General features: G+C 49.0%; 1 protein-coding gene and 1 long non-coding RNA gene across 6 annotated transcripts in view; one reads left to right on the top strand and one right to left on the bottom strand.

Annotated features, from left to right (window-relative positions):
* The first annotated feature begins 787 nt into the window (after positions 1 to 787).
* TANC2 (tetratricopeptide repeat, ankyrin repeat and coiled-coil containing 2) overlaps positions 788 to 13,189 on the top strand; it is a 497,877-nt gene continuing 485,475 nt past the window's right edge. For all 5 annotated transcript variants that reach the window (XM_077252678.1, XM_077252680.1, XM_077252679.1 and 2 more), the window contains exon 1: positions 788 to 1,029. The gene's annotated coding sequence lies outside the window, so the exon portion shown is untranslated. The remainder of the gene's footprint in view (positions 1,030 to 13,189) is intronic.
* On the bottom strand, positions 8,356 to 11,554 carry LOC143769149 (uncharacterized). The gene is made up of 4 exons (XR_013214232.1): positions 11,327 to 11,554; positions 9,899 to 10,031; positions 9,744 to 9,818; positions 8,356 to 8,662 (listed from the first exon to the last, which is right to left on the bottom strand). It is a non-coding gene; the product is annotated as an uncharacterized LOC143769149 (long non-coding RNA).

Below are 13,189 nucleotides of genomic sequence, written 5' to 3'. Positions count from 1 at the left end.
CTGCAGTGACGCATGCGGCGCAAAACGCGGAGCGCTGTCATTCAAAACACGTCCACTCATTTTGGTGTTTAGTCCCAAAATGGAGGATGGAAGAAGAAAAGGGTTGGCCAAGGAAATGACATCATTTCTTTTTTTTTTTTCCCCCACTGCAGTTAAAGCTTTATTTGTGTCAAACACAGACAATTTGCAGAGAAAACTGCATACAAAACGCACAAAAAAACGCACTAAAAAACGCACCAAAAAACGCACCAAAAACGCACCAAAAACGCACCAAAAACGCACCTGCGTTTTCTGCAGAGACCTGCAGATTCAGTCAGGAAAAAAAAAGGATGGAAATCCTGAACGTGTGAACATAGCCTTGTTGTGGCATTTGCCACAACACGCAAAGTTGTTGTCTGATGTCTTTCATCACTCCCCTCATAAGCATGGTCATGGATCCTGTGTAACTGTACCTTAAATAACAAGAATTGTCAAGAGCTGGTGAGTGCAGCCATTTTTTGTTCTTTCTTACTATTATTTATTAATTGTATTATTCTTACATTTGAATAAATAAAGTATATATGGATTCTAGACTCCCGATTCTTTAGAATCGGGCTGCCATCTAGTATATATATATATACACAGACACACACAATATATATATATATATATATATATATATATATATATATATATATATATATATATATATATATATACAGATACACACTGTATATCTTATTAATAGGTAATAAGAGGGGCGTGTCCACGTGTCACCCTCGTGAATATGTAATATGGCGGTGGGCGTGGTCACTGGTCCCGGTCGGCGGCGGCGGTTCTGTGCGGCTATCGGTTCTGGAGTACCTGGAGGACAGATCCGTAGATAAGAAGCCGGGGCTTGGAATCAGTGTCAGCGGTTTGGGACGTGGGGAGGCCCCGGGGCGGGCAATCATATCGCCAGGGCCGGTTCCCAGTACTGCAGAGGGAGCCGGCCTGGGGAAGAGGCTGAGGACACTGCCAGGAGGGACGTGGAGGAGGCGGCGGCTGCAGGTGAGACTGAGCGGTGCATCCCCGGTAATGTGCTGCAGAGCCCGGTATACCGCCCTGGTGTGCGGTGCACGGCTGTCCTCTGCCCATGTGGTCTGTATGCTGGGCAGTGTAGTACAGGCAGCCTGTGCCCGGGTAGCAGTGTATGGGCGCACATGCTGATCAGTGCACACAGGGCAGCGGGTACATAGGACAGCCGGGGCAGATCCTATTGCAGTGTGTGTATGGGCGCACATGCTGATCATTAGTGCGCACACCGCCACCATTGTCACTGCTATGGGCACATTCCTTCCCCCGCCTGTATATACTGTACATGAGTGTACATGGGGCTGTGCGGTCAGTATATGATGTGCACGGGCTACACACAACCTTTCTGTAGGGGGCACATTCGTCCTCCGCCTGTATATACTGTAATGGCTGTGCTCTTGGTGACCTGGCGCTGTGCGGTCACTGCTGGTCCTGTACTTACTACTATATGATGTGCACGGGCTACACACAACCTTTCTGTAGGGGGCACATTCGTCCTCCGCCTGTATATACTGTAATGGCTGTGTTCTGGGTGACCTGGCGCTGTGCGGTCACTGCTGGTCCTGTACCCACTATATGATGTGTACGGGCTACACACAACCTTTCTGTAGGGGGCACATTCGTCCTCCGCCTGTATATACTGTAATGGCTGTGTTCTGGGTGACCTGGCGCTGTGCGGTCACTGCTGGTCCTATACTCACTATATGATGTTTATGGGCTACACACAACCTTTCTGTAGGGGGCACATTCGTCCTCCGCCTGTATATACTGTAATGGCTGTGTCCTGGGTGACTTGGCGCTGTGCGGTCAGTGCTGGTCCTGTACTCACTATATGATGTGCACGGGCTACACACAACCTTTCTGTAGGGGGCACATTCGTCCTCCGCCTGTATATACTGTAATGGCTGTGTCCTGGGTGACCTGGTGCTGTGCGGTCAGTGCTGGTCCTGTACTTACTATATGATGTGCACGGGCTACACACAACCTTTCTGTAGGGGGCACATTCGTCCTCCGCCTGTATATACTGTAATGGCTGTGTCCTGGGTGACCTGGTGCTGTGCGGTCAGTGCTGGTCCTGTACTTACTATATGATGTGCACGGGCTACACACAACCTTTCTGTAGGGGGCACATTCGTCTTCCGCCTGTATATACTGTAGTGGCTGTGCTCTTGGTGACCTGGCGCTGTGCGGTCAGTGCTGGTCCTGTACTTACTATATGATGTGCACGGGCTACACACAACCTTTCTGTAGGGGGCACATTCGTCCGCCGCCTGTATATACTGTAATGGCTGTGTCCTGGGTGACCTGGCGCTGTGCGGTCACTGCTGGTCCTATACTCACTATATGATGTGCACGGGCTACACACAACCTTTCTGTAGGGGGCACATTCGTCCGCCGCCTGTATATACTGTAATGGCTGTGTCCTGGGTGACCTGGCGCTGTGCGGTCACTGCTGGTCCTATACTCACTATATGATGTGCACGGGCTACACACAACCTTTCTGTAGGGGGCACATTCGTCCGCCGCCTGTATATACTGTAATGGCTGTGTCCTGGGTGACCTGGCGCTGTGCGGTCACTGCTGGTCCTATACTCACTATATGATGTGCATGGGCTACACACACCCTTTCTGTAGGGGGCACATTCGTCCTCCGCCTGTATATACTGTAATGGCTGTCCTCTGGGTGACCTGGCGCTGTGCGGTCAGTGCTGGTCCTGTACACACTATACAGTGTGCACCGGCTACTCACGACTGTGCTGTAGGGGGCACATCCTGCGGTTCCTGCTGATTTGGTAGGACTATGGTGCCGGCTGTCAGGTGCATGGTGACAGGTGTCACTGCAGTGAGCAGCACAGTATTGAAGTGTTGGATTGTATATGGGGGATGTTGGTTGTCACCAGGGGGCACACCGTGACTTTGGCCATTATACAGTCACACTTCTCTATATGTCACTGCTACATCGCAGCATAGTGCCATGGAGTTGAATTGTGACCTGGACGGTACCGTGACATGTAAGTGGTAATAAGTCCAACCGGTTCAGGCTTTTTGCGACTTGTTGCGGCACCTTGCGGTCACAACACCTTATGGGTCACGATACATTGCATAGAAAGGCTTGTTTCCATATTGCGACACTCACTTAATAGCACTTAGTGTTACGATTTAGTCAGTGACATTTATTGAAGCAATACATTTTTTTTTTTTAATTTTTTTATTCAGCTAGTGGATGGTTGTATGTAGGTTGCACATGTCACAGTGTGGATGTGGCTCATCTGTGTCTTTCTATGCATGTGCTGTAAAATGACTGCTGCCTATTATTTGTCCCTGTCTCTGCCCGGACACAGACCAGAAAGGGCCCCTGTGCAAGAATAGTATATGGGCCCTTTACAGTCCAATAACTCACCATAATGCAAAATGTCACCTGTTTTGGAGGTGGTAGTGGCCCCTTACCTCCTGGGCCCCTGTGTGGTTGCACCAATGATATGTCCGCCCAGGGCCCAGCAGAATTCAGGTATTGCATTGTGATCTGCTCGATCATTGCCCTGTAGTCAGCACTTCTGTCTGTGTGTGAATGTCAAGCATGTCAGGAGGATCCGCAGGAATGTCTAGGGACGGCCTGTTAGGACTGCGCGGGTGTAATGCACTGTAAGCGGTTTATGAAGGGGAAGAATCAGGGACCGTGTGTGACCAGGAACGTGTGTGTGTGTTTGGGGCACCCTGTGTGACCCCACTCTGCTGCTGACGCCACAAGGAGCAGGTTCTCCAGACCCTGGGCTGTTCAGGTTCCCATAGCCGAGGACGTTCATGTGTAGAGAAGATCATGTTTGTGTGGCTCTACATGCCGTGCGCTATCCTTTACATACTGGATTATTTAGTAAGCTATTCTTTGCAGTTTTAGCACTGTGATGGGCGGACCCCCACCTATCAGACGCTAGTGGCATATCTACGGAATAATAGCCCTTTAGGTCGGATTCATACGTTGCATATTTGATGTGGCTTTTTTGCCCTAATTCATGTTTATGCAAGCTTATTTTTGGGTTCTCATTAAAGGTGCGTTTCTTTCCGCAACAGAAATCATCATGTTGCGAATTTAAGAAAAAAAAAAATGCAAGAAAATCAAAATGTTCTTACCGATTCCGCACCAAGAAACAACGCAGCACGTGAATCAGAATAAGTGAAAACTTGTCCACTCTGCTCTTGCTGTAAAATGCTGCAGAAAATCTTGTGGTCCTAGTCTGCAGGGATTCATGTCAATCCTTCTGGGGATTTTAACAGTGAATTTCACAATTTGATATACATAGGAGAAAATTCACATTTGCGATGTACGTACAGTGGATTTTTAGGTCGTGTGGATGTAGCCTAAGGATGGAAATAATGCAGGTTTTTCCTCTGGGTGTGTGCGGGGGAAAATGTAGGGTGGAATTCAGTACATGGCAAATAGATGAGATTTTACCTGATCTCATCTACATACTGTAGAAAGGTTCATCGTGGAAATTGCTGCAGACCGTGTCAGTTTCTGATGCGTACTGACCACAGATTGGCCGATTTCTTTTTTTTTTTTTTTTTTTTATCTCGGAAGACAAAATTTGCAGTAAAATCCACTGATAATTTGCTGTGCTGCCGATTTTTATTTGCAGATCCACAGCCAATCTTTAGTTGCAGATAATTGCCTTTGACAAAAATGGGGAAAAACCTGTTGGATATGTTCAGGAATTGTGTGGCAGCCACATGGCAAATCAGCAATTCACAATACAGATCAGTGGGGTTTTTAAAGACCCAATCTGCACGAAAATGAGTATTACTGCAGATTTCCAAATCTGTTTCATGCTCATTACTCTGCGCGTTTTTTGACGCCGATTCCACCAGCTCCAATGTGTTAGGTCAAAATCGGTGACCAAATCCACAGCAAATTCTGCATGAAAAATGTGTGTAGATTTGTTGCAGGTTGTCAGCCAATACCAAAGTGTAAGTTTTACAAGACGTATTAACATGGACAACTAGATGGGTATTTCCTGAAGGAACTACAGATAGTGCTTTGGAATGGTGCCCGGGTTGCCCCAGCAAGACTTTCACACTTGGGTGCCCCTCAGGTGCTGTTTTGGTAGTTGTAGCCACTCTGGGTCCGATTTGGCGGGCGGCGCCACTCTGGGTCCGATTTGGCGGGCGGTGCCACTCCGGGTCCGATTTGGTGAGCGGCACCACTCCGAGTCCGATTTGGCGGGCGGCGCCACTCCGGGTCCGATTTGGCGGGCAGCGCCACTTCGGGTCCGATTTGGCGGGCAGCGCCACTTCGGGTCCGATTTGGCGGGCGGCGCCACTCCAGGTCCGATTTGGCGAGCGGCGCCACTCCGGGTCCGATTTGGCGGGCGGCGCCACTCTGGCGGGCGGCGCCACTCCGGGTCTGATTTGGCGGGCGGGGCCACTCCGGGTCCGATTTGGCGGGCGGCGCCACTCCGGGTCCGATTTGGCGGGCAGCGCCACTTCGGGTCCGATTTGGCGGGCGGCGCCACTCCGGGTCCGATTTGGCGAGCGGCGCCACTCCGGGTCCGATTTGGCGGGCGGCGCCACTCTGGCGGGCGGCGCCACTCTGGGTCCGATTTGGCGGGCGGCGCCACTCCGGGTCCGATTTGGCGGGCGGCGCCACTCCGGGTCCGATTTGGCGGGCGGCGCCACTCCGGGTCCGATTTGGCGGGCGGCACCACTCCGGGTCCGATTTGGTGGGCCGGGTCACTCTGGGTCCGATTTGGTGGGCCGGGTCACTCTGGGTCCGATTTGGTGGGCCGGGTCACTCTGACTGACAGCAGGATAAGGGAATGGCTGATAACAGAGAGAATAGACTGACAGCAGGACAAGGGAATGGCTGATAACAGAGAGAATAGACTGACAGCAGGACAGGGGAATGGCTGATAACAGAGAGAATAGACTGACAGCAGGACGGGGAATGGCTGATAACAGAGAGAAATAGACTGACAGCAGTACGGGGAATGGCTGATAACAGAGAGAAATAGACTGACAGCAGGACGGGGAATGGCTGATAAGAGATAAATAGACTGACAGCAGTACGGGGAATGGCTGATAACAGAGAGAAATAGATGGGTATTTCCTGAAGGAACTACAGATAGTGCTTTGGAATGGTGCCCGGGTTGCCCCAGCAAGACTTTCACACTTGGGTGCCCCTCAGGCGCTGGTTTGGTAGTTGTAGCCACTCTGGGTCCGATTTGGTGGGTGGGGCCCCTCAGGGGCCGATTTGGTGGGCGCTGTATACTGCGCGGCTCTGCGCTGTATACTGCGCGGCTCTGCGCTGTATACTGCGCGGCTCTGCGCTGTATACTGCGGGGCTCTGCGCTGTATGCTGCGGGGCTCTGCGCTGTATGCTGCGGGGCTCTGCGCTGTATGCTGCGGGGCTCTGCGCTGTATGCTGCGGGGCTCTGCGCTGTATGCTGCGGGGCTCTGCGCTGTATGCTGCGGGGCTCTGCGCTGTATGCTGCGGGGCTCTGCGCTGTATGCTGCGGGGCTCTGCGCTGTATGCTGCGGGGCTCTGCGCTGTATGCTGCGGGGCTCTGCGCTGTATGCTGCGGGGCTCTGCGCTGTATGCTGCGGGGCTCTGCGCTGTATGCTGCGGGGCTCTGCGCTGTATGCTGCGGGGCTCTGCGCTGTATGCTGCGGGGCTCTGCGCTGTATGCTGCGCGGCTCTGCGCTGTATGCTGCGCGGCTCTGCGCTGTATGCTGCGGGGCTCTGCGCTGTATACTGCGGGGCTCTGCGCTGTATACTGCGGGGCTCTGCGCTGTATGCTGCGGGGCTCTGCGCTGTATGCTGCGCGGCTCCGTGCTGTATACTGTAATAATAATAAGACTACAGATAGTGCTTTGAAATTGTGCTGTGCTGTCACTTTAAGAGCTGATATTATCTGACAAAACTGTGACCTGGTGGACTTGGCAGGCGTTGGCATAGTAACTGTGTCTGACTGCGCATATCAATGAGCTAATCAGCCAGGTGGCATTTGGCAGTTAAGTTATTTTTAGAAATTGCCTCAGAAACCAGCCCATTTTAAACGTATAGGAACATTTCCCTATTGAAATGCATTGAAACAATGCTTTCCAATGAGGGGGAAACAATTTTCAAATGCAAATTGCACCAAAACTACAAATCCGATCGACATGAAAATAACTTAGCACACCTCTCGTGGACGCTGGCTTCGAAATGACACCTCACTGGAGTCTGTGCGTTTTAGGGTTTGGGCCGCATTAATTGCTAATAATAATAATAATAAGAAGAAGAAGTTATCCACGATGGAATAACAGTATAGTGCTTTGTTCCAAAGCACTATAAATAGTTAACTTACCAATCTCCTGTCGCCACTTCCCCCAGTCCCCCACTGCCCTGGTCTCTGTGATGACGTGACATGTCAACACTTCATCGCAGGAGCTGGGGAAGCCGAGAACAGCCGCACATCAGAAGTGGTGGAAAGTGATTGTTCAGGTGAGTGTTGTGTTTTGTTTTTTTTTATTTTGTAACTTCAGTTGTGTGAATCCCCACCATGTGGTCAAATTTGTCTTGTGAATTTTCTGTGAAAGGATTTGCCCAAGAAATCTTTGTGTGAGCATTTGCACCAACATTTATGACCTGTCCTTAGTATAAACCATTGACTTGAGCTACACGGGGACGTTGGCTGTGACACTTGTGTTACCAAGGTTCGCACTGAACCTTGGCTACATCACGGCACAGTACAAGCGAATGGGAGAAGCATTGTGACCCCCGAGTATACTGCAACAAGCAAGTCACAAGAAGTCCAACATTGTTGGGCCTTTTCCGGCCCCCGTTTACCTGTATTGGATTTCGATGTAGCAGCATTGCCAAGCGAACCTTTTTCGTGTGACAAGTATCATCACGGCCAAAGTCGTTGACCATTGGGGTTCCAAAGTGAAGGAGGCTCAGCGCGCTTGTACCTTGTACATTGATTAGCTTCGGTCCCGAAAGGCAGACCTTCAGTAATCAAACGTTGGTGGCCTATCCAAAAGTTGGCCATGCATATGAGATGCCACCTGCCACAAATGTTAGGCTAACCGCTATCTTTCTCGACATACCCCATGCACATGAACACTAAGAAAAGCCAAATTGATGAAAAACTCTGCCGACACCTCTGACAGCTGCTTAACACCTCTAAAAATTAAAGATTGTCCATTGAGCTTTCTCTCCCCTTTGACATCATTTGTCAAGGGAGAGTTGGAAGGTCCCCATATAAATCAGGTGGTTGGCCGGTCCATCCAGGTTTGACAGACTTTCTTCCAATATGTATAGTGGCCTTTAGGAGAAGCCAAGATCCACCACAATGAGCAACTTTTTTTCCTAGAGAACCCGGTGCATCAAGGATTACAAGAGCAGTCCATTCATTTTAGTTTCTGAGTAGATACTCTGCAATAAAAGCTGACTGTTGGGGTCCTCGAAATGAGACACCATGGAGTAAAATGGTTCTGGGGGACCTACTGTGTTAGGACGTTCTCCAGTCAATAGTAGTTTGACAGAATAAGTAACATGATTAATGATCCATGTTCCATATGGATCTATACTGTAGCCTGCATCCATATGTCACAAGTATCTAGGTTTTCCATGCTGGAATATAAAAAACAAAAAATCCAATTAAACAGAAATAAATTGTAATCATCAGCTCGGAAGGTCATTTTATGTTTTTCTTGTCTCTGAGTAATTTGACATTTATGGGAACAAAGTGCGGCTGGGCAGTGGATCTAAAGTCATTCCATGTATTTTAATGTAGGTTCAGCTCAGTTTACGGCTTTTCTTTGTAATGATATCTCTACCTGACTTCTCGGTGAATGAGGTATTGGTGTGTATAAAGCCTGAACGTTCTGGTAATTGCTTTGCCTGAAATAAATGGGATATGATTAATAGGTCTAGGATCCATGTTTAGTATTCCTCCACAAGCCTGCTAGAGGCAATCTGTTAAAGGGGATGTCCACTACTCAGACAACCCCTTCTCAAACACTATAATGACACCTATGTGGGCCCTCCCGGGGATTGTGGGCTCTCCGTTCCTCTGGATGTATGCAATTTGTCCTAAGATAGGGAGATTGAAGCCAGGGTTGCTTGATCACAGGGATTGCCTGACTTATGGGCAAGCCAGCGCTAACACCGCTGTGTGACGGATCTCACAGGGGAAGGGGTGTGTTGACTTCACTCACTTCTGGCGGAGGGGAGTGAAGGATCCAGCAGGGATCGGCTCTCTGGCGCCACTTACCCCAGGTCAATCAGAGAACTGCAACAAGGGCAAATAGTCACCAGAGAGGCTTCCCTTATAGGTATAAGTTATTGAGGAGGTCCCAGTGAGGAGGGATATATATCACCAGTCCAGGCTGGGGACGTATATGTAAATCTCCTGGCCGTCACTGTCAGAGTTCCTCACTAACACAGTACGGTATGCTGCCACCAGTTCCTCATTATACATAAGCCCCGTCCGACAACAGGCTTATGTCGGGTCAGAAACCAACCCAGGGTAGCATATATTGACCAACCGAGCTTGCAGATTCGTGAATCAAGATAAGAGCAGCCCAAGATTAATTTTATATTTAATCGCCGAAAGGTGCACTACAAAGATACAGGTATATATTTACAAAAGCAGATATACAGGTATACAGTCAGGAGTACAAGGGTAGGGGTACAGATAGATTGCAATTACCGTGTTATGTAGCATGTGATCACAGGTCCAAATCTTTGTTACGTTATTCCCTGGCCGCGTCAGGTAACGGGCCTCCTGCCAGTAGAAAAACCAAGTCCAAAATGAGGAGCTGCCTATTATCCCCTAAGCTGTCCCCTCCCACATGCTGCGCCTACCCCTGGTCTTGTGCAGCCTCTCTCCCAAATCTGAGAGTATGGTTTTCTGTCCAGAACCGTGGATGCTCATAACTTTACGACCGAGGGTCTAACTACAATGGCGGCGGCGCCACTGGATTCTGCTGGATTTTATCTGTAACCAAATAGAGGAGAAAAACAGGAGTTTTCAAAATTTATCATAAAAATATCAACATTTTATTGAAATACATACATACATACATACACTCACTGGCCACTTTATTAGGTACACCTGTCCAACTTCTTGTTAACACTTAATTTCTAATCAGCCAATCACATGGCGGCAACTCAGTGCATTTAGGCATGTAGACATGGTCAAGACAATCTCCTGCAGTTCAAACCGAGCATCAGTATGGGGAAGAAAGGTGATTTGAGTGCCTTTGAACGTGGCATGGTTGTTGGTGCCAGAAGGGCTGGTCTGAGTATTTCAGAAACTGCTGATCTACTGGGATTTTCACGCACAACCATCTCTAGGGTTTACAGAGAATGGTCCGAAAAAGAAAAAAAATCCAGTGAGCGGCAGTTCTGTGGGCGGAAATGCCTTGTTGATGGCAGAGGTCAGAGGAGAATGGGCAGACTGGTTCGAGCTGATAGAAAGGCAACAGTGACTCAAATCGCCACCCGTTACAACCAAGGTAGGCCTAAGAGCATCTCTGAACGCACAGTGCGTCGAACTTTGAGGCAGATGGGCTACAGCAGCAGAAGACCACACCGGGTACCACTCCTTTCAGCTAAGAACAGGAAACTGAGGCTACAATTTGTACAAGCTCATCGAAATTGGACAGTAGAAGATTGGAAAAACGTTGCTTGGTCTGATGAGTCTCGATTTCTGCTGCGACATTCGGATGGTAGGGTCAGAATTTGGCGTAAACAACATGAAAGCATGGATCCATCCTGCCTTGTATGGAGCATCTTTGGGATGTGCAGCCGACAAATCTGCGGCAACTGTGTGATGCCATCATGTCAATATGGACCAAAATCTCTGAGGAATGCTTCCAGCACCTTGTTGAATCTATGCCACGAAGAATTGAGGCAGTTCTGAAGGCAAAAGGGGTCCAACCCGTTACTAGCATGGTGTACCTAATAAAGTGGCCGGTGAGTGTACATACATACATACATACATACATACATACATACATACATACATAAAATTACGGACACCAACCACAAAACTCCTGTAAATCAGTAGAACCATAAATACTAACCAACCATTAGAATTCCACTAAAAAGTGGGAGAGTACGCAATTCTGAACCCACACAAGGATCAACGTACAGACACTGACTGTGATAAGTATATTTAGTCTGTGATCCTGGGTTCAGAACGGACCATGAGAAAACTCCCCCAGAAAAATTAAAGTAATATGCTCACTGGCGTAAGGGAGTCCCATAATCCTAAGTTAACCCTCTTACCGATGAACAGGAGGTGGAATGAATAGGGAGACACCCCCGACGCGCGTTTCGCTCCGATATTCGTTTGCTTTCTCAAGGGGTAGTGCTTAATCCTCACCAAGTAGGACCTTTTATCCTGGAAAATCCGGTCACATGTTAATCATGTGACCGGAAAGGTTGATCTGGCTGCATATGAACGGCGCATGCGTCAGCGGCCCCCGGCGCCACAACCACCCCGCCCAGCCAGGATCCGAGGCCGCGCGAGTGTGAGCATAGCGTTGCCATGACTCCCAGTCGCCGGCCGAAGAAACCAAGCGGCCGAGCAGAGGAGGGACGGAGCCAGGAGCAAGCGGGCGCACGCGCACTACAGCCAAGCAACTGCAGGAGGATTCCTTCCAAGTATATTGATGAAAAGATAATGGGCACCATACGGTAATGAAACAGAATAAACTTTTAATATATACATGAATATCATATAGGAAATGATTATATACAAAAGATGACAAGCAGTCCATCAAAATTTCTCCTCCAATGTGCCAGTGTGGAGTCCGTTTTCCCAAGATTTCAAGGATATATACAAAGCTATAAGACAAAATTTAAAACAATAGTAAAACACATATTTTTATTAAAAAGGTGAATAAACACCAAGTGAAGGGGAATAGGAGCTATGTAAATACAATTCTACTATCATTACAAGAAGGGGGCAAAATTAAGAGACTCATGAAGACCACCTGGTCTCACGGTACCCAAGGTCACGATCCATTTAAGTTCTCGCTGCGCAAGAAGCTGCCTAACGTTGCCACCTCGTATACCCATATGAATAAGGTCTATCCCTCTCACCATGAACTCTCTCGGATCACAATCATGACATTTTCTAAAATGCCTCTGAATAGTTTTTAATTGTGAGACATCCTCCACCGTCTTGGCTGCGCCAATGTCCCGCACATGCTCCCGAACCCTCACTCTTAATTCTCTAGATGTTAAACCTATGTAAATAAGGTTACAGCTACACGTATCATAGTATATCACATTCTTGCTATTGCAAGAAATGTAATTCCTAATTTGAAATTCCCTTTTTCCATCAGCCGAGGAAAAGGAAGCACTGCGCAGGACATTGGCGCAGGCAAGACAGTGTCCACACGTATAGCAGCCCGTCGTACGGCGCATTGAACCAAAGAGGCTAAAGGCCCCGTCTCACATAGCGAGATCGCTGCTGAGTCACAAGTTTTGTGACGCAACAGCGACCTCAGTAGCGATCTCGCTATGTTTGACACGTACCAGCGACCAGGCCCCTGCTGCGAGATCGCTGGTTGTGTCGGAATGGCCTGGACCTTTTTTTGGTCGTTGAGGTCCCGCTGACATCGCTGAATCGGTGTGTGTGACACGGATTCAGCGATGTCTTCACTGGTAACCAGGGTAAACATCGGGTTACTAAGCGCAGGGCCGCGCTTAGTAACCCGATGTTTACCCTGGTTACCATCGTAAATGTAAAAAACACCAAACAGTACATACTCACATTCCGGTGTCCGTCAGGTCCCCTGCCGTCTGCTTCCCGCTCTGACTGATATCCGGCCATAAAGTGAAAGTACAGCACAGCGGTGACGTCACCGCTCTGCTGTTAGGGCCGGCGCTCAGTCAGTGAAGGAAGCGGACGCCGGGGGACGCGAAGGTGAGTATGTACTGTTTGTTTTTTTTACTTTTACGCTGGTAACCAGGGTAAACATCGGGTTACTAAGCGCGGCCCTGCGCTTAGCAACCCGATGTTTACCCTGGTTACCCGGGACCTCGGCATCGTTGGTCGCTGGAGAGCGGTCTGTGTGACAGCTCCCCAGCGACCACACAACGACTAAACAGCGACGCTGCATCGATCAGCATCGTTGTCTG

Source organism: Ranitomeya variabilis, chromosome 4 (assembly GCF_051348905.1).
Source record: "Ranitomeya variabilis isolate aRanVar5 chromosome 4, aRanVar5.hap1, whole genome shotgun sequence".
In the NCBI taxonomy this organism is placed as follows: Eukaryota; Metazoa; Chordata; class Amphibia; order Anura; family Dendrobatidae; genus Ranitomeya; species Ranitomeya variabilis.
This window is presented reverse-complemented; position numbering and strand designations above follow the sequence as displayed.